Source organism: Parasteatoda tepidariorum, chromosome 7, assembly GCF_043381705.1.
Source record: "Parasteatoda tepidariorum isolate YZ-2023 chromosome 7, CAS_Ptep_4.0, whole genome shotgun sequence".
NCBI lineage: Eukaryota > Metazoa > Arthropoda > Arachnida > Araneae > Theridiidae > Parasteatoda > Parasteatoda tepidariorum.
This window is the reverse complement of record NC_092210.1, coordinates 11,595,869-11,619,387: the sequence shown is the minus strand read 5'-3', so window position 1 is coordinate 11,619,387 and position 23,519 is coordinate 11,595,869.

Here is a 23,519-nt window from a genome sequence, read left to right as displayed (position 1 = left end):
CAGAAGATAAGGGAACTCCAGGATCAAGAATCGGGAAAAATTTTGCCTTTCTTGGAGGACTTTTTGATGGAACTAACACGCATTTGAGTTGCATGGCGACTAAAACCACGAAAACCTTCCATGGTTAGCCTGACGGCAAGGGAACTCTAACCCATGATCCGTCTCCCACTGAGGATATTTTACGTATCGACCAGTCATCGCTGGGATTTGAACCCTGTCCCCTCATTGGAAGGCGAACGCTCTATTTTATGCATGTTGAAATATTTAAGTACGTATAATTTAAATCAACCGCTTAGCCACATGAAAGTGTCTAGGTCTAAAAGTGACTATGATCCATTGAGTTATATTTCTGAATAGATTATAGACTTGTTCTTACTAAATGATAATTCGTTTGGATACATGGCGTAAAATGGAGCACGCATGCATATAAATGAATTTTAAATAGTTACAGCTGGAGTCGTGAAAAAGTGTACAAGTACGGTAAAGTGTCTGCGATAATTTTTTTGCTACCTTTAAAAACACAAAGCAAATGATTATTTGCTTTTTTTTCAACTTAATTATCTCTGATAGAAGATGGAAAATGTTGATTTATTTTGAGCGTTCAAATATAGGTGAAAAAAAATCACAGTGGCAGAGAGAGGCAAATCAAGACAGAATGCATTTCTGCGCACTACGGAGAATTGGTGAGTATCTTGTGTCATTAACAAGGAAATCGGCATTAATACGAATAAAACATGATTTGAGGGCATCAAGATTATCGGATGTAATAGAGAAGGGAGGAATTTTGGCACTATCGAAATAAAATTTATGCCCAAAGACTCCAAGAATGTGCGGCAATGGACGATATATCGAATTCTTGATGACCATATACATTGCGATCGTTTAATCTAGATTTATAAGAGCGTTAGTTTGTCCTATAGTCAAGGTCACACTGGAAAGGAATGCTGTAATGCCAGTTATTTCAATGCTGACCATTAAGGGACACAAATTTTTTTTTTTTTAACAAGCTTGATAATGACTTTAAAACCAAAACAGGGTAGGATATTAGCTATTTTTATCAAATTGGGGAGAAAAATATGTTTATTTGTACCATCTTCATAAATTTTTGAAGCAAATGAATCTTATATATTATGAAGTAGTATATCTCTCCGCTTCTCTTTCTAAGGATTTTTCATTTAATAACTCATTATTGTTTTATATACAGAGTTAAAAAGGAAATATGGATACATTTAAATGAATTTTAAATTATGACTCTTTTATTGTGAACTGGTGCATAATTATACTAAAGTGGCTCTGAATTATTCTGTTTTAACTTTTGGTGACACAATAATTTCCTTATTTTCGCAAAATCATAAATTCAATATGTGCTGGGGATACAAGAATGATGCACACATTCAAATAAATTTCGAATGCTTGATAGATTTGGAGGTGAAAAAAAATTTAAATATTGTAATTCCAGTAATTTTTCTTCAAATTTTTAAAATTAGTTTTAAAGTTCTTTAAAATATGGAGATGCTATAAAATATAAAGCAATGTTTTCAGCTGCATGTCCATTTCAACTGAACTTTTTACATGGATGCCAGTTAGTTCCGAATACAAACAACCCTTACGTTGTGCTGCAAATAAGTGTTAGCATAAAAAATAGTTTCTTATTAATTTTTTACAGTTAATAGTGCCATCTTTTAATGAATTTCGTTACTAATTTCATCTCTAACTTCCATCACAGACTGCAGTATGCTGTTAAATAAGTAATTGTTGGGATAAATTGTTAAATAAATAATTGTTGAGATTGTATCTTTTTAACTACAAAACAATATTTTTATGTTTTTATGTGAACAACTTTCTAACTGTGGGTGATTTTTGTAACTAGTTTTCAATTTAAATTTCTTTTAGAATTTTAAAAAAATAATTTTTATTTTTATTTTTATAACAATCTTTTTAAATAATTTTTATTTTCACTTTTTTTGTTTTCTGTATTTTTTTATTGCTTTTTTCGTATTAATATTATCTTTCTGTTTCGTTGTGTTATTATAAAAATATAAATTGTGTTATTATAAATGGATTTTGAGGTGAACTGTTTTTATAAGTTTTAAATACATTAAAATAACATTAGATCTTTTTTTGAAAATTCAATTTCTTTCAATAAATTGTGAAACTAATTATAAATTCAATAAATTGTCATTCTATATTTAACCGTACTATAATTTATTCCGTAGTAAGAGCACCCGCTAAAAATATTTTACGTTTATAGATGTGTTGACTTTATTGAAATATTTTATACGGGTGCTTTATGCTTTATATATTCTTTAGGTAATATTTTTCTTTTATGAAGAATCGATAATTGTTTCAGTCTCAATTAAATTTTAAAATTTTTTTTCAATTTATTATGTTAAGGTGTCTTAAATAATATCTGATAAATTTTGTTATGAGTTCGTCGCCATCTGTTGACGAAGCTGGTAATTAATTTTAAAATTTAGTTAAAAAAATACTTTGCACGTAATGCAGAATGCAACAATGCTTAATTTTTTTTTATTTCTTTCTGCTTTGTTTTAATATATTAAGTAAATGCAAAAAAATATAAGATTGAATTTTGTAAAAGTATTGTACTAAAAATACTCTTTCAGATTAAAATGCAAAACTGCTGATAATTAAAGATCGTTAGAGTTTTTGTTGGCTACCAAATCTAAAGATAAATCTTTAAAAATCCCAAGCTACTTATTAGTTCGTAGAAAATAAAATATTTCGAACGAAAAAGAATACAGAACAAATAGAATTAAATCCTTTAAATTTCCCCTCGGAATTAAAAATAACGTTACTAATTACCCATATTTGAATAGGTTTCGATTTAATTGCCCCTCTGGAAATTGTAGCTTAATGTTATTGACTTCAAAAAGTAATGCTCTAATAAGGTGTTTTCATTCAGTAAGAGGAAATTTTCGAAGATTTGCATTTAAATTATTCCAACGGAATTGAATTACAAAAAAATAAATTGGATTTCAAAAAATCTTTTAAGGCTCCAAACTTGATGAAAAATTTACATATTCAGCTACTGCTCCTTAACTGCTTACCTCACATCCCAAAAGCATCTTTTGCGTTTATTTGAAAGAAAAGGAATTTTTTTTTCCTCCTGAAATTCGAAAAATAGAATTAAGGTTTATTAAATTTATTGAGGTTTCGATTGTTTTTATTTGATAAAATTAATAACGATTTGTAATAAAATTCTCAAAATTCATAATTATTCATTAAAAAAATTCATAATCACCTTTTTTAAAATATGTTTTTAAAATATTAAGTCAAATCTTCTGAGTTTTCTTTTCTGCGGTACGTGTTTTCTTCCTTAATATAAACTCAAAGGATACACACGTTCTTTTGTCTGATTAAATTCTTCATAATTACTATTGTTCTTATATATATGGGATCCATATTTTTTTGTTGTTTCCTTTTTTAATAAGATTTGCGAACTATACTACAGTAGTAGAGTATCGGGGGGGTAGCCTGATTGGTAAGGCGCTGGACTTACGCTCGTGAGAACGAGAGTTTGAATCCAGCCGGCCGAAGACTCCTCGCGTAGTAAATGGTGACTCGTGCACGTTGAATCTGTCGGATCACAAAGTCATCCATGTTCCCATAACAAATTGTATCTCTGGAAGTACTGAATTGGAGATTGATCGTTCTCTGGTTCAAGTCAAAATAACGATCTGTTGATCAATAAACGGATGAATGAATGAGTTCTTCCTATAAACGGATGTGACGTATGGTCATGGCAGAGGTTGAATTCTCGGCCATAGATGGCACTATTGGAAAAACAAGAACAATCGTACTCCTTGCCTTAATGGCTTACTACAACAACAACAACAGTAGAATATCGTACATTATACAACGCTTTAACGTAATATTTGATGTGAGTCTAGTTCCAGATAGCAGTATAAGGTTAATTTAATATCATCAACAACCTTTATCACGAAGTCCAACAATGATTGTAAATGATTAACAAGTAAACCATGCAAGCTTGAAACAATGTTAAATTTAACTATTCTAGTTTACGCTCTATGAGGTTTGCAACAAGCTTTCTTAAAGAACCCCTTTCTATTGAGACTGAATCTGCCTTTACAAAACTAGGAAAACCTTCTTAAATCGAAGATAAACTCACCTGTTCAAGGTTTACGTCAGAGTTATATTTTATGGCCATCACTAAAACGAGATTTAATTGCATAGGCTTTTATATATTTTCTTTAAAACTTTAAAGTGAAGGTTGACCTGATCATTAAGTTTTCAACACAAACAAAATGTTGCATTCCAGAGTCAAGACAAGGTTAGAATGAATTCGAACCAAGGACATACGGGATCGCAATAGACTGCTTAAGCCACAATAGTTGTACAACCCATTCCTGGGAGAATTAGGAAGGTTTATATAGCAAGGAAAGTTTATATAGCATCGCAACGATACAATCATGGCATACATCTCATACGCTTAAGCATTTTTAAGATGTAGAGAAATAAGCAAAATGTGAAATTAAAATTACTAACTACGTGACCTGAACTGATTAAATTAGAACCCTTTGTACCACTGAAACTGGAGAAACTAGCATGTCATTATATGTCATTGTGGCGACAACTACATAAAGCTTCCTAATAACTCCCCCGTAACTGGGGTGTACAACTATGGTAGTTAGAGCATCCTATTACGAATCTGGAGGCCCTTGGTTCGAATCCTGCCGGCAGCTAACAAACATCTCTTTCACTCAATTCTCCTTCAATATCGCTGTTTAGACTATGTATTTCAGTTAAAATTAAGTATATGATTTGGTCAAAAATAAGTATACAGGGCAATTTGTAATTCCCTCCGGGGTTTTGAAGCGTTATAGTAAAAAAACGAAGACGAATATGGCAAAAAAGAACATATGAAATTATTCCAAAGGTATTCAAGTTTTAATTTAAGCAGTTGCCGGTAGATGGCAGTAACATGTACCACTGAAGCCAGTTGTAGTAAAGAAAAAGGGCGTTTACAGGAGGAGGGAATTATGAATAACCCTGTATATAAAAATAAGTATATATAAAAATAAGTATATTTTCTTTTCTGAATACATGTGGTTTTTACATTTGTTTCAAAGCTATTTTGACAAAAATTTTTTTCCAATTTTTTAGAAAGAAAAAAAAACTTTTTTACTATGTACACATTTTATAATAAGACAGAATATTACACATATTTTCGCTAAACATTTATCTTCAATGTAACTTAAAGTTCTATTAAACGCAATTTAAAGGATTATTACCTTCACAAATAATTATAAAAAAAATTACATTTCGTATGAAAAACCAAAATTAGTTTCGTATTTAAACTGAAATTTTTATTCAAATTCTTATGGAATTTTGTTGGAATTTTTATTCAAAAGCATAATAAAGTTTTAAACTTGACCTGGCAAGACACAAAATTCCATTCATTTCTCGACGCTGTTAGCATGAAAGTCTCCCCCTTTTACACATAAAAGTCCTCAACAAAATACCACTCCGAATTTAATTTCCAGTCTCTCTTGAAATTCTTAATTTGCATTTCAGTTTACAACGACAACGCTTTTAGTGGACTATTTCCCCCCATCTCGTGTCCTTTTCACTCTGTATGTATGATAATATACATGTTATTTAAATTTGGGTCTTGAATCAGACAAAGCTTCATACTTTTTAAAAGTTTTCTGGAGGCAAATGAGTCAAAGTTGGAAAGAGTTCGAAAGAAATGTCAAGATTACTTTGTTTATTGTAAGCAAAATTTTAAAATGCTTTTAAAGTTTTCTATTTTTTCGGAAGTTGAAAGGTTCTTGATTTCAGAATACAAATTTATTTATGGAAGCAACTTGGTAGTGTTACAAGTAGAAAAAAATGTTATCAAAACGTCATTAAAGCCCAATGTGGATGTTTAGTTATAAATTATGCATTATTTTAGATTACTTTCTCTGTGGCAGTACTGTTTTTATCTTTTTAATCTTCAATGTAGAATTTTCCTTAAATCTAATTTTAATATTTTTCATCATTTTGTATTTTATTAAGATAAAAATGCGAAAAATATTATATTTAGCATTTTAATAATTTATGTTTATGAAATACAGAATGGGCAACGGTGTCTCTTTGTGCGTTTAAACTAAAATATTCGAAAAGTAGATGTGTGTTAAAGGTAAATAATCGTCTCACTTCCAAGCAATAATTTTACAAATTTGCAGTTATTTGAAAATATTAATTCATCATTGAAATTTCTTTAATTTACAAAATAAATTATTGATAGTCCTTTAAATATGAATGAAAAAAAATTCAAACTACTTTTTTTGACTTCATATTTTAGTACAAATATTATTCATTATACAATATAATTCCGATAAAGTAAAAGATTTTTCTACGAACTATTAGACTGTTTTTCATAAATGAAAAATATCAAAAAATATTTTTACTTGCAATTAGAGAGTCAGAAAAAATATATAAATGGGACACCGATTCCTCGTCTGCGCCAAAAGGTTAAACAAGTTTACATTATTCTGATTTTTTTAAGCCTATCAATGAGCATACATATTTCTATACAATAGCGACATCTGTTTAGTGAAATATAATATCTTTTTGATATTAACTCTAAATTAAAATGCATAGAAAAATTAAAAACAGGACAGTAGGGAAACCGAGAGTTTTCATTTGTTAAAGAGAGCTGTAAGTTAGATAAAATCCCAGATGTTACGCATTAAATAATTGAGAAAAGAGAATCGTCTGCAAATGGTTTTATAATGGAACACCTGCTAGTGACGTGGTGTGGGTATTACGATCCTGATTGGTTGTTGAAACGTGTCATTTGCCAACGTAAGCAATTACTCTGACCCTGTTGGGCAATCTTGTGATCCTACTGGGCAATCTTGTGATTCTGTTGGACAATCTTGTGACCCTGTTGGACAATCTTGTGTCACTGTTGGGCAATCTTACGTCCCCGTTGGACAATCTTACGTCCCCATAGGACAATCGTGTGTCCTCGTTGTGCAATCCTGTGTCCCCTTTGGGCAATTTTGTATGTCTGTTGGGTAATCTTGCGTCTGTGTTGGGAAATCTTTCAACCCTGCCGGGTAATCTTGTATTCTTGCAAGGTATTCTTGTGTCCCTGCTGAGTTTACTTGTGTCCCTGTTGGGCAAATCTTGTGTCCTTGTTGGGCAATCTTGTGTCCTTGTCGGGCAATCTTGTGTTCCCCTTTAAGAAATCTTATATTCCTTCTGGGTTACCTAGTATCCCTGCTGGGTAATCTTGTATCCCATTTGGGTACCGCTTTTTCAAACCAAGCCAGTCAAGTATCAATTCTCTTAAGTGACACATTCTGTGTTCTTTCACTAAGATTCCTACACAAATATTTCAATTCTTTCACGATACATTTATTACTTAACGCAAAGGCAGGGACGAAGTTATGTAGAATATAAGCCAACTAATTAAGTATCGAAGTTGCCAGGTGCAGAAAACAAAAATATATCACGGTTACAATAAAATACATAAGCAAATGATAAATCTAAGTTAAGTAAAAGATGTAGACTGGAAAGAATTACATTTTAACAAATTCGATGAGTGATACGGCGTTGTATTTAATCAATTTCAAATTATTTAACATTCTAACTTATATGGAGAAACTTAGCTCGACTTTAACACGCCATCTTGTTTAAAAATGATTAGCTGGCGCTGAGATCATCGGTCACATGTTTGTGTATTATTAATAATCCCAATTATGCCACTGTTAAAACAATAAACATTTTTCAAACATCTGCCTTTGAACGGATTAAGAGTAATTTTTGAACGATTTTTATGATCGTTAAGAAACTGCAGATTGTAGTAGATTGAGTTTCAGTCCCCTGGTATAATTGGTTTCAGGAGATTCAATAAGGAGATAAGAGATTCAATTCTTTCCTTCATTATAGATACTGAAGTACTGTTTTTATTGTTTGCCGTTGATAAGTATTATTGAAGCAGAAAGTACCAATCAAATTCAAGGGAAATATATTCTTAGATAGCAGTCAATCTTACGGCAAATGTGTGCTTGGCATAGAAAAGTTGACTAATTAATCCCTTTTTAAACTTAGTGGAATATTAATATGCCAAGCTTGTTTCCTCAAAAAAAAAATGAATGAAAACACGTAAGAACTTGACAATAAATCTTATTTTTTAGATTTTACTTTAAACCTTGTTTTTGACTTTTTTCATTCTAGCTTTGTCCAGGCTCTCAAATGCAAGATTTAATTTGTGTTGAAAGTTTAACTATCAGACTAACCTTCTCTTTTAAAGTGTTAAAGAAAGTATACAAAACCTTGCGCAAATAAACCTTATTTCAGTGATTGTCATAAAATTTTAAGTAAAACTTGAGAAGGTGGATTTGTACTCAGTGTGAAAACGCCTTCTGCCTTTGATATGCAAATGATGATTCCTAGTCGGTTTTGGAAGCTTTTTCTAGCCTTGTTTTGTAAAGGCTAATTCCATCTCGATAAAAAAGTGTTTTTTGAGAAAGCTTAATACGAATCTCATAGCAAGTAAAACAGAATTGTTAAATTCAACATTGAATCAAGCAGTAATTCTAAAGCAGTTTAATTGCTAATCATTAATGAACCTTGTTGGACTTTGTGATAAAAGTTGTTATTGACATTAAAATCAACCTTCTATCTAGAATTATACCATTGAAAAGTAACAGACTAAAACAGTAATTTAAAAACTATACAGATATAATGCTGCAAAGAAAAAGACACACATAAAAATTGAATATTTTTCTAAAATAAAGATATTTCATATTTGCATCAAGCAAGCATGTTTTGTGATATAATACTTTATCAGACTTAGTAAAATCACTCCAATCACAGAAAAGCTAGAAATTAATTTCGAACATTTTTTCAAAATATTGTATTTTAACACTTTATTTTTAAATAAAAAATAAAAAAAAACAGCTGAATTAGTTGGCAATACTTCTTTCATGAATTTATTGAAACTCTTTTAAATAAGTTAAAAAACTGATGAACAATTTTTGAAATAGGGCTAAAATATTTTGGAATTTTTTTTTAAGTATATTGATTTATTGACAATTTAAGCACAGCTGAAGTATGCTACACAAGTAAAAATATCACTAAATTTGGGCTCAATACATTTAAGTTATTAATAGGAAAAAAATCAGGGAATCTTTTACGAAAATATCCAATCTGAAATAGCGTGCTTACTTGACATTTGGGCTTTTATCTACATGCTACATAAGAGCAATTTATTTTAAAACAAGTCACCAAAAAGAAAAATTTCTACTTTCCCTAATGTGCTATTCATCATTCTGCATATTACTAACCTTTATTATTAACTTTTATCATTTCTTTTTTAACACGAGACGTGAGAAAATGGAAAAAGGAAACACGGGAGCAAAGAGAAAGAAAAAGGGAAAATTCTGTCACGATGAACAATGCGGCGAAGCTTAAAAATGGAGACATGTAAAACTAGATTCCCTAAATTAATCCCTACCAGCCGTCGGCGCAAGCAATCCGTTATTAATAACACTTGATGAATTGCTTGCTCAGCTACTTAAAGAGATTTTGAATTGAAATTCCCTATTTATTTAAGTTATTGAATTTTGGTGATTCATCATTTTGTGTTAAAAACGTATTTAATTTCGGTGGAGCTGAGAAAAATAAAGCTATAAATTGGAACTTGAGTTGGAAAGAAATTCAGAAAAGATTATTTTAAACTTCTGATAAAAGATAATTGTTATTTTATGTATGTTTTAATTAAATATGTAATTGAAGTATTTTGTTAAATAAATACACTCATTTCTTAATTGAAATGAAATAATTATCAATATAACACCGATTATTCTCAAAGCTGATTAACATTATTTCAAAGAAATATTTATGAATTGTAATTGTTATTTAGAAACATTTTTACAATTGAGTACTGAAACAAATAATTACAAAAAAAAAAAAAAAAAAAAAAAAAAAAAAAAAAAAAAANTATGCAAATTAAAAAAAAAAAAAAAAAACAAAAAAAAAACAAGTTATACGGGAATTTACAACCCGGTAAATGGTGTATGGCGCATTATTTTTAATGATATTTTTGTAGTATGTAGTTTTAAGGATCATTAATTTCATTTTAATATTTTCATTTAGAAAAATATAAACTTTGTTAAATGATAATACAAAAATAAATCCTTTTAATAATTATTCTTAAAATGCTATTGAATTTAAAAAATATTTCTATTATTAAAATATATTTTTAGGTTCTAAATTATTAAAAATATATCTAAGGTTTCCGTTATAGAAAAATAAGCTACATGATAACTGGTTCACCAAAAATGACAGAGTATTTAAAAAATGAAGCGAAATAAAATAAATCAAGATAGAATTGTACGATTAGCTGCACCCTATTTAAGAAACACGTTTTTTAATCTAAGTTTCTGAAAAAGTTGTATGGATTGTCAACAGAGGCGTTATTAAAAAGAAAAGCTTAGCTAGTAGCCTTATTATTTTAAAGATGATCTCATTTGTCGATTCTGTTTTATAAAAAAACCATCTCAGAAATAACACTGTTAATTATTTATATAACAATAATTTAGTCTCTCTCCCAACTTCTCCTTTTCTTTTTCTCCCGCTAAAACCTCAAGGGCAAGGTTCAGCAATTTTTAGCCACTTACTAAGTTCAGTGTACTTAATAGTTTGTTACTAAGCAATACTTCTTTGCATATCCAAGATTCAATGATTTGCGCTATTTTCACTGTGCTAAAACAAATAATACACCAGTTTTGATAATATAAGCATTATTATCACATCACCCAACCACAACCAAGCTCCGGTAATTTTATCGTCTGTCAGGATCGAACTCATTACCCCTTGCTCACCAACCAACGATGTGAGCGAGGCCTTAAGCAAAGCGCAATTGGAATGCCAAAAACAAGATTATCCTACGGATCACACAAAATACTGAAAATTATCAATCGAATGTTTGCCTGAAGCAATCGCACAAAAATTATGAATAAAAGAGTCTACCGGACAAGCCCATACAGGCAATAATCATAAGCAAATTTCCCGAAAATGAAAGCCGAAAGTTAAATAAAAAATGGATGAAAGCTTATAGAGAATGACAGAGTAAAGAGAATTTTTTTTTCCAAGCTTCGGGAAGGAATTCTGTCAAAACCAAAAACTTTTTTTCAATTTTTTTTTTAAATAGGAAATGATTTACACAAATTCAGACAATAGATGAAGAGCTGCACGGCTTAATATCAAAGTTAGGAGTTGGATTTCAACAATGTTATCTGAAGGAGATGCATTTAGATGATTTTGTTTACGTCTTTTATGTTCTCTGAATCTGTATTAGAGTACCTTTTGTTTACCCAGTATAAGGAAGTCTACCGTTGTAAATTGGTTCTGATAAATTTATCAGGTATTTGTGATGGCAGTAAGGGGAGGAGAATTTAGATTATTAACGGGGTCAGACTAAAGAGAAATTTTATTGTCAAGTACATGTTGTTGGCAAGTACATTTGGTGTTTAGTCACTGAGGAAGGTTCATGTCTAGAGAACCGTAACTATAGTCTGTCCTTTTGTGTACTTGAGTTGTGCTTTATTCACGCTATCTTTGACTTTAGCCTATGTAGTACAAAATATTTGCTTTGGATTACGGTGTAAGGTAATAATAAAAGAATTAGCAACATAGGGACTAATTTTAGGTAACATGGAATATAACCAAGTTATAAAAATAAATAACTAATAGTTTGACAATATTCATAATGTTTTATTATCATGAATATTTTTTTAAAATTCTGTTTAGGAAAGAAATAATTTTTATTCTCACTAAGTTTCCAAAATAGCTGCAAAACTTATAAACAGATGGCACTGCTAACCAAAAATCGAAACTTTTGGTCCTATTATCTCGAATTCGCCTTCTTTTTCCATTGAGTTTTTAATTTAATATATATTTGATTTAAAATACTTTAAATTTGAATAACTATACTATCTTTTATCTTCTTTAAAACTACATCTTGATCTACAGTTGACTTAGTTTGATAAAAAATCTTAATTTCATCCTTAGTTTTCCCTCAAGATGAAGATAATTATAATATTAAAGTATAACTTTTTTTTCTTACTTCTGAAATAATTTTAGAGTTTAATTTTTTTTCGAACTGAACTTATCAGTGATTATGGATTTGAATTAATTTCCGAGAACAAAGAATTTTAATTTAATGGTGAACAAACAGTTATCCAAAGATGATAATATTTCAGTTCAGTGGAATTAAATCAGTTATTTTTTTAAAATCATAACCGTATTTAATTAGTTTTAAAGCAGTAATTGCATTTCCATATGTTTTTAAAAATGATCAATATCAAAAAAAATTTCAAATGACAAAACTATTTCATACATGAATTAATTTGCACTTTTTTCAAAGCCTTTTATATCTGAAAATAAATTTTCGCGGAAGAAATGAAATAATTAAATTGTTTTCTATTGAAGTGTGAATACTTTAAGAACTTGATTTAAATCTAAAAATTATTTAAAAAAAAGTTTTTAACGATTATTTTCTTCTGATTTATTAACAGAATATACTTTGATATGGCTGTTTTACAATATTTTGTAGTACATATCATAAAATAATGTTTTTTTAGTGAATAATATATGTTATATTTATAAATGTACGTTAAAGATATTCATAACTGTTATGTTAAATGTTTTTCTATTTTAACCCAAATTTTTTATGACTTTCTTTATGTGAATTTATAAAATTCTTTTTCATGCGTTTGGTTATTTTCTTTACTTTAATTCATACAATTCTTGGAGTGTTAAATGATGGCAAAGTACATCATTAACACTCAACAGTTTATCTTTGCCCCTAAAGTAAGTTACGATTTCCGATTTCTGTCTATTTTTCTTCTTGTTTTTAAACTTATTTCCATGCTGAATAAAATATAAATTTAAATGATTGATGCGCATAACTAATAATTTTAAATCACGAGTAGTAAACTGAACACAAATAAGCGTTATTGTTCTAACTATTTTATTGTTCTTGCAAGCGTCTCTTTTTTCAATTTCTGTCTATTTTTCAACTTAATTCTATGTTGATCAAAATATAAATTTATATGATTGATACGCATAGTTATTAATTTTAAATCACGAGTAATAAACTGAACACAAATAAACGTTATTGTTTATAATTATTCGATTAATAATGAATGCAGAATTTTCTTTTTCTTTATCATAAAAGAGAATGAACTAAACAGGAGTAAATTGTATGGCAGAAACAATATTTTTAAATAATGGAACTGAAATTTAATATAAAGATTTGCAATTAATTTTAATTGAAAATTTTGTTTATACAGAAGTTATATAGGGAAAAATTATTTAGGGAAAACTCTCACAAAAATTCACGCAACTCTATCTAGTTCAATAAATTAAAATAAATAAAATGAAATGAAATGAAATAAAATGATATAAAATGAAATGAAATAAAATGCAATGAAATAAAGGGAAATAAGTTGAAATAAAATAAAATAAAATAAATAAATAAAAAATATCTCAAATTTAGAATTATAAACGTAACAATGGGAGAAAATAAGCAGAAATAAACAAAAATATGAATTAAATACGAATGAATATGAATGAAATTGATGGAGCGCTAACCTTTCTGAAATTACTGTTCTTACACAACATAAATTTCCTTTTAGTGTTGCTAGATGGCTCTGCTGTAGGTTAGGTGAAAACCGTTCTGATGACTTTAGAGTGAATCTTCCTTGTGTATTATTCATTCACGATATAATAATAATTCAATAAAAATATTTTTTAGTATGATGTTTTGCAACTTTATTTTTAACAGAAACAAGTTTAAAGATAGAAAGCTACTAGAGACGTGACTGCCTTAGGTTTTGCTTTTCACTAGTCATCATTATATTCGTGCTTAATTTGTTTTTCCAGAAAATCCTTTAAAAAATCTCCACTTTGCATCAACCGCCTCGTGAAAGTGTTAATTTGCATTTCGCTTTCGCTGACACGCTTTTACTAAACTCATTTGAACATTCTTGTGTTTCTGCTAGAGTAACACGGATGCATCTCTGTTCGCTTCAATTTAGGTCGAGTTGAAGCCAAACTTCACCAACATTCTAGAAGCATTTCTTAGTGAGAGGATAAGAAATGCAGAGGGAATACTTTTAAAGAAAGTTTATACTCTAGTTTGATGACGCTCCAAAGTTTAAGTAATGTTGAAGTCAAATGAAGAACTGTCGTAGCTTATAAAAAACTTTGCACCTTATACGAAGATTAAAGAAATTTTTAAAGGCGTGTTGAATTGAAAGCTTTTTTTATATACTTTTTCATTGTAGAAAGTGATTTTATAACCTGAAAACTACAGACTTTTCATAAAAAAATGGTCCTAGTTTCAATGGTATATTATAACTATTTACAACAAAGACTTACAAGAAGACTTTACAACAAAGACTTTAGACTATTTACAACAAATCATACATCAAGTAAAATGTAAAGTAACTTCATTTTTTTTATACAAATGCTCAATATACAACCTAAAGTTAAGTATCCAATCTAAAGTCCAGTCACTGCCACCCTTGCTAACCAAAGTATGGATATTCCTGACTTATTATTCGAAATGTTTGAAGAATTGGATACTGTATCCAACCTAAAATCCAGGGGAAAAATCTATCTAAGGAAACGAGATGGCGGAATCACAGGCTAAAGACGCTTCTTTGGAACCTTTACAGCCAGATATGCCTTCCACTTTCAATGAGGCCTTTGCTGAGTGTAAAAAAATGTTTATTTACCTCTGGAGGGTTCCTCCTCTGCATAGTTGGTATTTCAGAAAACGTCCTGGAGGTGCCTTGCTTTTTGAGGGACTTAGAAGCCAGCAGACTTGTTTCTCTCGCTTTGCCAGTGGTCACTTGAGGTGTCTCTCGTATGTTCAGGGGCGAAAGACTTTTTTACTTTGCACTAAATGCAAACTGCTCACGCTTCGCCCGAGCATATTTTAAACTGCATCGATTTTAAGATCTACGAGGTTTTTTCAAAACCTCATCTAATTTTAGACTTTCTGGACATTTTTGGACTTATGGATTCGGTCTAATTGAGATGGACCTCTTAGGAATTAGAAACAACGCTAAAACCTAAAATCCAGTCGCTCCCACACTTGCTAACCAAAGTGTGGATATTCCTGATTAATTATTCGAAATGTTGGAAGAATTGGATACCGTATAACTAATGGTGAATTCATTGAACATTTGTAAGAAAAACTTGGCTCATTTACCTTCAGCTTGATGTATGATTTGTTGCAAATAGTTCAATCTAATATGTTAAAATAAACCATTGAAACAGGGTCAGTCTTTTATGGACACCTGGAACTTAAATTGAATAAAAGTCTGAAGTTTGGAAATGTATTACCCAGATTTAATATAATCGATACGGATTGATTGATTGTAATTATTATATGAACCGAAACCAGCTGTCTCTGCTTTAACAATAACTAAGCTGAGATGTGTTGCTAACTTAGACTGACGTTAGAACAAAAAATGGAAATTTTATTTAACTGAAGGAGGCAAACTTTTTCAAAATGTGCCCTAAATATATATATGAATTGGAATTCATAGTTTATACACAATGAAAAGCTTAATGAAAAAAAGTTCAACGTGGCTAAATAAACTTAAAATAAATCAAATGGTGTTATAAACCTTACTCTGAAGCAAAAACAAAAAGTTGAAATCATAAGCAAACTGACGAAAGTAAACTTTAATAAGACGTGTCTAAAGATATATAAATTTGGATTCGTAGTTTATACACAATTAAAAACTTAAAGGAAGAAGGTTCAAAGTGGTTAATTATACTTAAAATAAATCAAACGGTGTTGTAAACTTAGTCTGACATGAAAATAGAAAGTGGAAATCATATTCAGGAAGAAGGAAGAAAATTTTGGTAAAGCACACCAAGAGATATATGAATTAAGATTCGTACACAACTACAGTAATCATAGGCAATAAATGGTTGCTTAGGATCTTAGTTAACTCGAAAGAAAAATCTTTTAAAATTTGACACACTTATAATAATACACATTTTCAGTAACAGCAACTTGGTTAATTTACACCTGTCTGTTGTAATATTTACAACATTGTTTGAAGCAGCAACTTTGTTAATTTGATAGCTTTGGTGCAAAATTTTTTTACTGTAATCTACACAGGCATTTTCTTCATTTTTCACTATTAAAAAAAGACATCAAATGTAGTACACAAACGAATAAAGCTTGAGAAAAAATAAAACCGTTCTATTCATCAAGTAGAAGCATAAACAAGTTAAAAACGTTTCTGAATTTAAGTACAAAATAATAAAAATAAAATTTCCTTTCAAAGACACGAAAGCAATATAACGTTTCCTAAAATAAATTTAATGAGAAATGGGAGCGTAACAGTTAAATAACTTTCATAGAATCAACAATAATTCATCCTCCCTTTTTTATTATTGCATAAAAAGAAAAAAACTTTCTTTCATTTACAAATAATACTGTTTCTAGAATATTCAACTTATGAAGAAAATAAAAAAAATTTAAAGTCAAAATGCGGTAGTTTTTAAGTTCTTCTTCATGTAAAAAAAAGGAAAATGAAGTTTCTTGCTTTCTAAGACTATTTTATGAAAAGAAAGAGTCAATCATGTAAAAAAAGCAATTGCAAGCTTAGTTTAAGAAAAAAGTCCTCTTAGGGTTCAAAGATTTCCTTCTTTCTCTTTTTTTTTATAGAAAAAGGAAAATGAGATAAATAAAAGAATCATATGAATGAAAGGTGGCATATTCGAAACATATTTTTACTCAAATTTAACCAATAGATTATTTTTTAATAGTTAACAATAAAGAATATCTGTGATATTTTCTTTAATAGTCAAAATATCACAAACAGCATAAATATATACGAAAGATCATTATTATTAATAAATTATCATTAATAAGTATACATTTGTTGATTTATTAAAGTTTAAATATTTCTTATTTAAACATACATTCAATATAATTTGATATTAAATGATTATTTATTTATTAATATTTATAGCATTGATTGTTGAAAATCTAAATAAACGCAGCGTAAGTATAAAGTAACAAGTATGTAATAATACGAAAATTAATAATTACTCACATTTACGCAAATAAAAGTGTACTATTGTTATTAATATAAAGACAGTTCACTTTCCAATTACGTACTTTAAATTATATATGCATAATTTATGGTGAAAAAAGTATTTCAAACGGTCAAAAAATACTTAAATTGTTTACACATTTATTAGTTTTTCATTTAATTAGATATTTACATATTACATCTTTGATATTGATTGATTCCATATTTATTGTGTTTTAATTTAAATACAACTTAGTCTTAAAATGTATTTATAAATATGAACTATTACACTGTAAAAAATTTCGAGCTATGCTGCACCAAACATTGGCATTCATTTGCTGGCTACATAAAGTCGTGCTCAGTTTTACTATATATTGGTGCTTTCACTAGTTCCAAACAACGAGAGAAGGTTGCACCAAAAATCGGAATTTTGAAAGAGCCTAAAAGCGGCGAAAGGTTGCACCAAAAATAAGTGTTTTGAAGGGAACTAAAAAGCGAGGAAGGTTGCACCATTATTAAATATTTTTAAAGCGGCGAAAAGCAGATAAAGTTAGCATCATTAATAAATATTTATTGAAAAAAGAGGATATAATTTAAATNGATCAACATACTCTTCAAATTCTTTATCAAATTTTTTTATAATATATGAATTTGGGGAGAGATTATACGTTCTCTCAACAAGATCATAAATACCTTCACCCGAATTCAAGTCTTCAATTTTTGAAGACCGTTCATTCTGCAGAAGTATCTTCATTGTCTAAATAAGAAAATATTAAATTGTAGTCTAAAAATTATTAACAAACATACTAAAATAGTGAAAATTTCAAAATTTTCCATCTTCTAAATTGTTTGTAATACAATAAAATATCAACCCCAAATTCATTCGAGTCAAACTATGAAGAAATAATGTAAACAAAAAATTAGCCATGAAAGAAAGAAATTTTGGTCAAAAACAGTCTAAAACAAATAAAAACAGCAGTTTCTTTTTTTTTGTGGGGGAGGGGATACCTTGTAATTTGAAAGATATACGACTTTATATTTGTATACCACTGCCTATCGGCTATAGTCAAAAGAGAGTCAAAATATGCTACATTAAAAATCTATTTATATAAATTCTGAGAAAATCATTCTAGCGAATTTCGAATACTGCATTCTCAAAGATTTACTGAAATTGAGCATTAGTTTTTCATCCCAAATTTTGCAAGCAAATGCTAACTCAAGGAAAATATTCGCTCGCCAATGGTAAGGAGAAACTGTCTAGTTTCATAAAAATCATAAGTAAATTTGTTTTAGAAGAAAATCCGTATGTAACTTAAAGTAAACTTGGCCTTTTATTGATAATTTTTTATGGTAACGAGAAATATATTTTAACACTAAATTTCACAAAATAATACATTTTTTAATACATTTTAAAATAATCAGAACAAAAAAAACAATACAAGACTATTAACTACTGTTATGAGGCAATATGAAAATGAATATTAAAATTTTTAGACTAAATAAAAAATAAAAAATGAAGTTTTATGTTTTTTTTTATTTCATCGAAGTTTTCAATTAACCATTAATGTGTGAGGGGGGGAAATGTAGAAGGCATTTAACCAAGTACCTGAACCCGTTCGCAATTCCTATATAAAATGTTAAATAATTTTTCAATATTTTAAATGTGTTGGCAACCACTATTTAAACTTAACGAGTATGCATAAATGGTAAACATTTTACAAAACAGAAAAATAAGAATTAAGACAATTATTTTCTGAATGATGTTTTGCTTCATATGAAATATAAAATACAAAAAATTATACTATATCGATTAACACAGTAAAAATGATAAAAAATCTCACAATTTTGATTAAGATTTACTAGAAAGTAGAGAGTTCCTATAAGTAAGAGTCTCAAATATTCTTAACTATTTTAAGAATTTTTTTTCCTCAAAGGCACTTTGGTACTCATACAATTTACGGTCATCATAACTGATGTAACTAAATATCATAATTAATGTTTTTATGCCTACTTATTTTTAATTATTTTACGTTATACCTCATTTTAATCATCAATATTTATAAGGAACTATTAAAACCATTGGTGAAAATTTCTGATAAACGAGAAAAAAATGTTTAGAAAACTTTTAAAAAAAGAAAGAATTGTTAATATTATAAAGCATACTTATGATTTTTTTTCTTATATTGAATTTTCCTTCTCCCACAAAACGCCAATGTGAATTAAATTAATATGCAGGAAACAGTAAAAAAAAATAGGTTGAGTAGAAAAATAAGTATCTAAAGTAAAGTATTTATGAGCATCAATGTACTTTTTTTATTAAGATTTTTTCAAAAAAAAATTTTTTTAAGTCAATATTTTGTTTTTTTAATTAGTTTCACTTAGATAAAAAATAAAAAGAAATCTGTTTTTTAAAAATCAGAATAAGAAATTAGTTTACTTCTGAATGCTCTAAAAATATTTTGATCTCTTCTGCATTTTGTTCTAAATTTTAGTAAAAGTATTGGCCAAAAAAAATTTAACAGCACTTTGTTTTTCTTAACGCCAATATTGCCCGCTTTCTCTGCTTGTTTGCTACCTCGTGCAACCGGCCAACTTAAATAGTAACCCAGTTTCCATGACAACCTGCCTTTCTCTTCAGTATTAAATTGAGGTAAAATGGAGTTTAATTTGTTTCTGAAAATTTTACTTCAAAGCCATTTAATAATGCATAGATAAAAATTCATGCAATTATGTGACTTCACAAACAAAAATAAACGATATAGAATGAGGCCACATGAAAATCAAAACAGAAGCACAAATATTAATAAAACGTTTTAATCCTAAAAGAAAATACTATTTTTTTTTGTTGCGCAAGAGAATTCAATTAAAACGCGGATTTAGATAATTTTCACTAGCAGTAAATTTGGCAGCCCGCTATGATGCTTAAATATTGCCGAATTCACTTTTAATTTGTCACTGGCATTGCTCTTATTTACTGAAAAAGAGCCATTACAGATTTTAAAATATTTAATTATACATACAGCGAATATAGTTTTTGAGAAGAAATTTGAAACTCACTCTTTCAGAACAAACAACTAAATTTTTAAAGATGATATGAAGGAAATGAACAGTAATTAATGCAAATAAATAAGAAAAGTTTACTTACCTGCAAAAGAAATACACAACTTCAAGGGCAATTTGCATGAGATGATAGCAAGCTTTGACAACAAAATCCGCCATTAGTCAACAATTGCAAAATAAGTTATCGGTCACGGTTAAAGCTTGTGCCTCTCAGAATCCGAAAGTTTGGTGCAACCGATTGCGCCATGTATGTATTTATCGATCATATTTACCAATTTATGGTGCAACCTAACTAAAACAATTTTTCATTAAACCAATTTATGGTGCAATTAGAAACTTTGCACCAAGTATTGGCTAAACGTTTACCCAGATTTTTTACAGTGTACAATTATTTATAGAAATAATGTAATTGTTTTTAAAATAGTTCAAGATGAACTTAAGAAATATATTAACAGTCTAAATATATATCAAATACCATGGACAATGCAGTTTCATAAATTATTAATCAATGTAAGGTAATGAGTAAAGTTAAAAAGTTATTAATTATACAATTTTTAATTAAAATATTAATCAATTATTAATGCTACATTCGTTTACTTAACTATCAATGACATACTTATCAATGTCATTATTAAATATAAATTTATCTCGTTATAATATCCAATGATTATAACGGATAATTAAGTTTCCTTGTAAATATCATAAAATAGGAAATTAATCACATTACTTGCCCGGTATTCCTCACAATAAAATACAATGATGTTTTTGTATAGTTAATTGACGCCGGTCATTCCACACACTGATATCTTTCCTAAGAATAATCTACTTCCATTGAGGGGAAGCATAAAAATAGAGAGCGCAATGCTCGTTCGTAATATAAGCTGACTTGTATATGTATGTTTAAAACTTTGCACTTTCATTACAAAACTGTTTTGAAATCGAATAAGTAAAGTAGGATAGTTTGCACATTTAAACGTTTTAAATTTAAAAAGTTACACTGTATCACTCAAGATCATAAAAATTTGTAAAAATTAGAGAATTGTTTATTGATTTTAATAATTTTCATATAGGTAGAAAAATCTTGCCAAGTTGAAATTTTTAAAAAAAAAAATAATAAAGTTTGAAATGTTTAAGTAATTTTTTCGTGCTAAAATTGACAGGTTTCTTTACGGCAAAATAGTATTTACAGTGAAAGTTAATCCTTTGAGTCAGAATTTTTATTAAACATATTTTCAATAGTTTTTTTCTTTATTTTGTATTAATTTAGTTCAAAATAAGTGAATACTTAGCATTTTAATAACTTATGGGTATGAAAGAATTGATATTCAGTCAGAATTTTTATTAAACATATTTCTTAATAGTTTTTTTATTTTGTTTGAGTATAGGTAAAATAAGGGAAAAGTATCATATTTAGCATTTTAATAATTAATGCTTATGAAATACAGCATGAAACACCAGAGTTCTTTTCTGCGTTAAAGGTAAAATCTCTAAAACACCGTTAATTTCCAAACAATTTTTCAAATTTGCACTTATTTGCAGTTAATTAGATCTAAAAGAAACATTTATTCATCATTGAAATTTGTTTAATTTACAAAGTCAATCATTGATAAATACTTAAATATGAATGAAAAATATTCAAACTATAACAAATATAACTACGAAAAACACAAGTTTGTTTAGTAACAGTAGTAGATTATTTTAAACAGATTTGTTTCAGTAACGATTAGTCAGTTTTTTTATAATTAAAAAATACCAAAATATATTTTTGTATTTTTGAGAGTCAGAAAAAATATATGAAAGGAACATCGGTGTGACATCGGTGTTCCATCTGCGTCAAAAGGCTAAAGTAGTGGTAGACTTTTTCTCTCCAAACGGAAAAATGAGAGAAAAAACGAATTTGTTCCTTTTCTTAAATAAGGACTCATAGATTTTCGCGTTTTTTATTTAATCGAAATTTTCCTCAGGTTTTACATGACTCAACTTTTATTTACTTAAACACTTTTTAAAACCGAAAAAAAAAACTGCTAACACCAACTCGCTTTTAATCCGTTACCATTTATATTATCATTCCCAAGGTGAGAATAAAAAAAAAATTATACTAAGGAAAAAAAAATGTTATTAAATTCTTAGATCCATACATTTTTCTCAAGTGACAAGTTCTGTACCTGTGACATCTACCACAAATGGAGCTTTTTATTATCTATCTTTTGATAAATGTAGATAGGCAAAAGAATTGATTGCATCATAAACAACAAAGATCACAAAGCGGTGATCTCCGGAGAATTTTTCAAGTAGATATGTTCAAAACTCATTTCATATTGGGTATTTGGAGGTAAGTATATCTCCAAAGGTGATTACTTTTTTTTTGGAATTATTTATGGGATAAAAAAAATAATCGGAAAGCATTGTGGGATATGTGTGAATTTATTTGTTAGTTCTTCGATCTTAAATGGAATTCTGGGAAAAAATGAGTGGATGAAAATGAGTTTAACTGTTCTTAGTGGAAAGAAATTTCTTCTGAATAGAGTAGAGAATTCATAGTTGGAAATATTCTTCATGCAAGTCGATTATGAATTTATTTAAGACAGTTCTTCTATTTAATGAAATAATTTATTTTAAGTGAATAATATATTAATATGTTTTTTTCTACGTGTAAATTTGTTACAGTTATTTTTCGATATTAAGTAAAATTTTGCAATATATATATATATATATATATATATATATGTAATATAAAGAGCTTCAATTATTCTTTTCATGTTAGTTCTTTTCTGAATTTCCATTTCTTTTATTTTATTAACCTAATCGAAATGCTTTCTCACACTTTTAAATTCACATCCTGTCCTTAAATCCATTTTTGGTTAAACTATGCATTAATTAAAAGCAGGACATATTTCCCTTTAATCTTCGTGGGAATTACTCGACCTATTTCATAAATCAATAATAATTTCTAAGACTTCCCTCTTTTTCCTAAATAGGGACATTTACGGATTTTACTTTGCAAGATTTTCCCTAACCTAAAACCGAGGCGCGCAACTTTTCGTGTACACTTTTCATGACTGCTCTGTCTAATAATTAATAAATAAATTTTGTACCCTCCTTCCCTGCCTAAGACCTGTTTTAATCCTTCCACTCGGCAACGACGTTATATATATATATATTATTTGTAATTTCTTTTTTATTTAATTTAATGAGTAATTCTTTTATTTTTTTAAAGCTTGCCCAGAAATTGTACCTAGAGCAGCATGGGGTGCTCGCAGTGCAAAATCTACAGCAATGAAGGTTCCTGTTAGTCATGTCTTTATTCATCACACAGCTGGGGCCACATGCAACTCTAAAGACACGTGC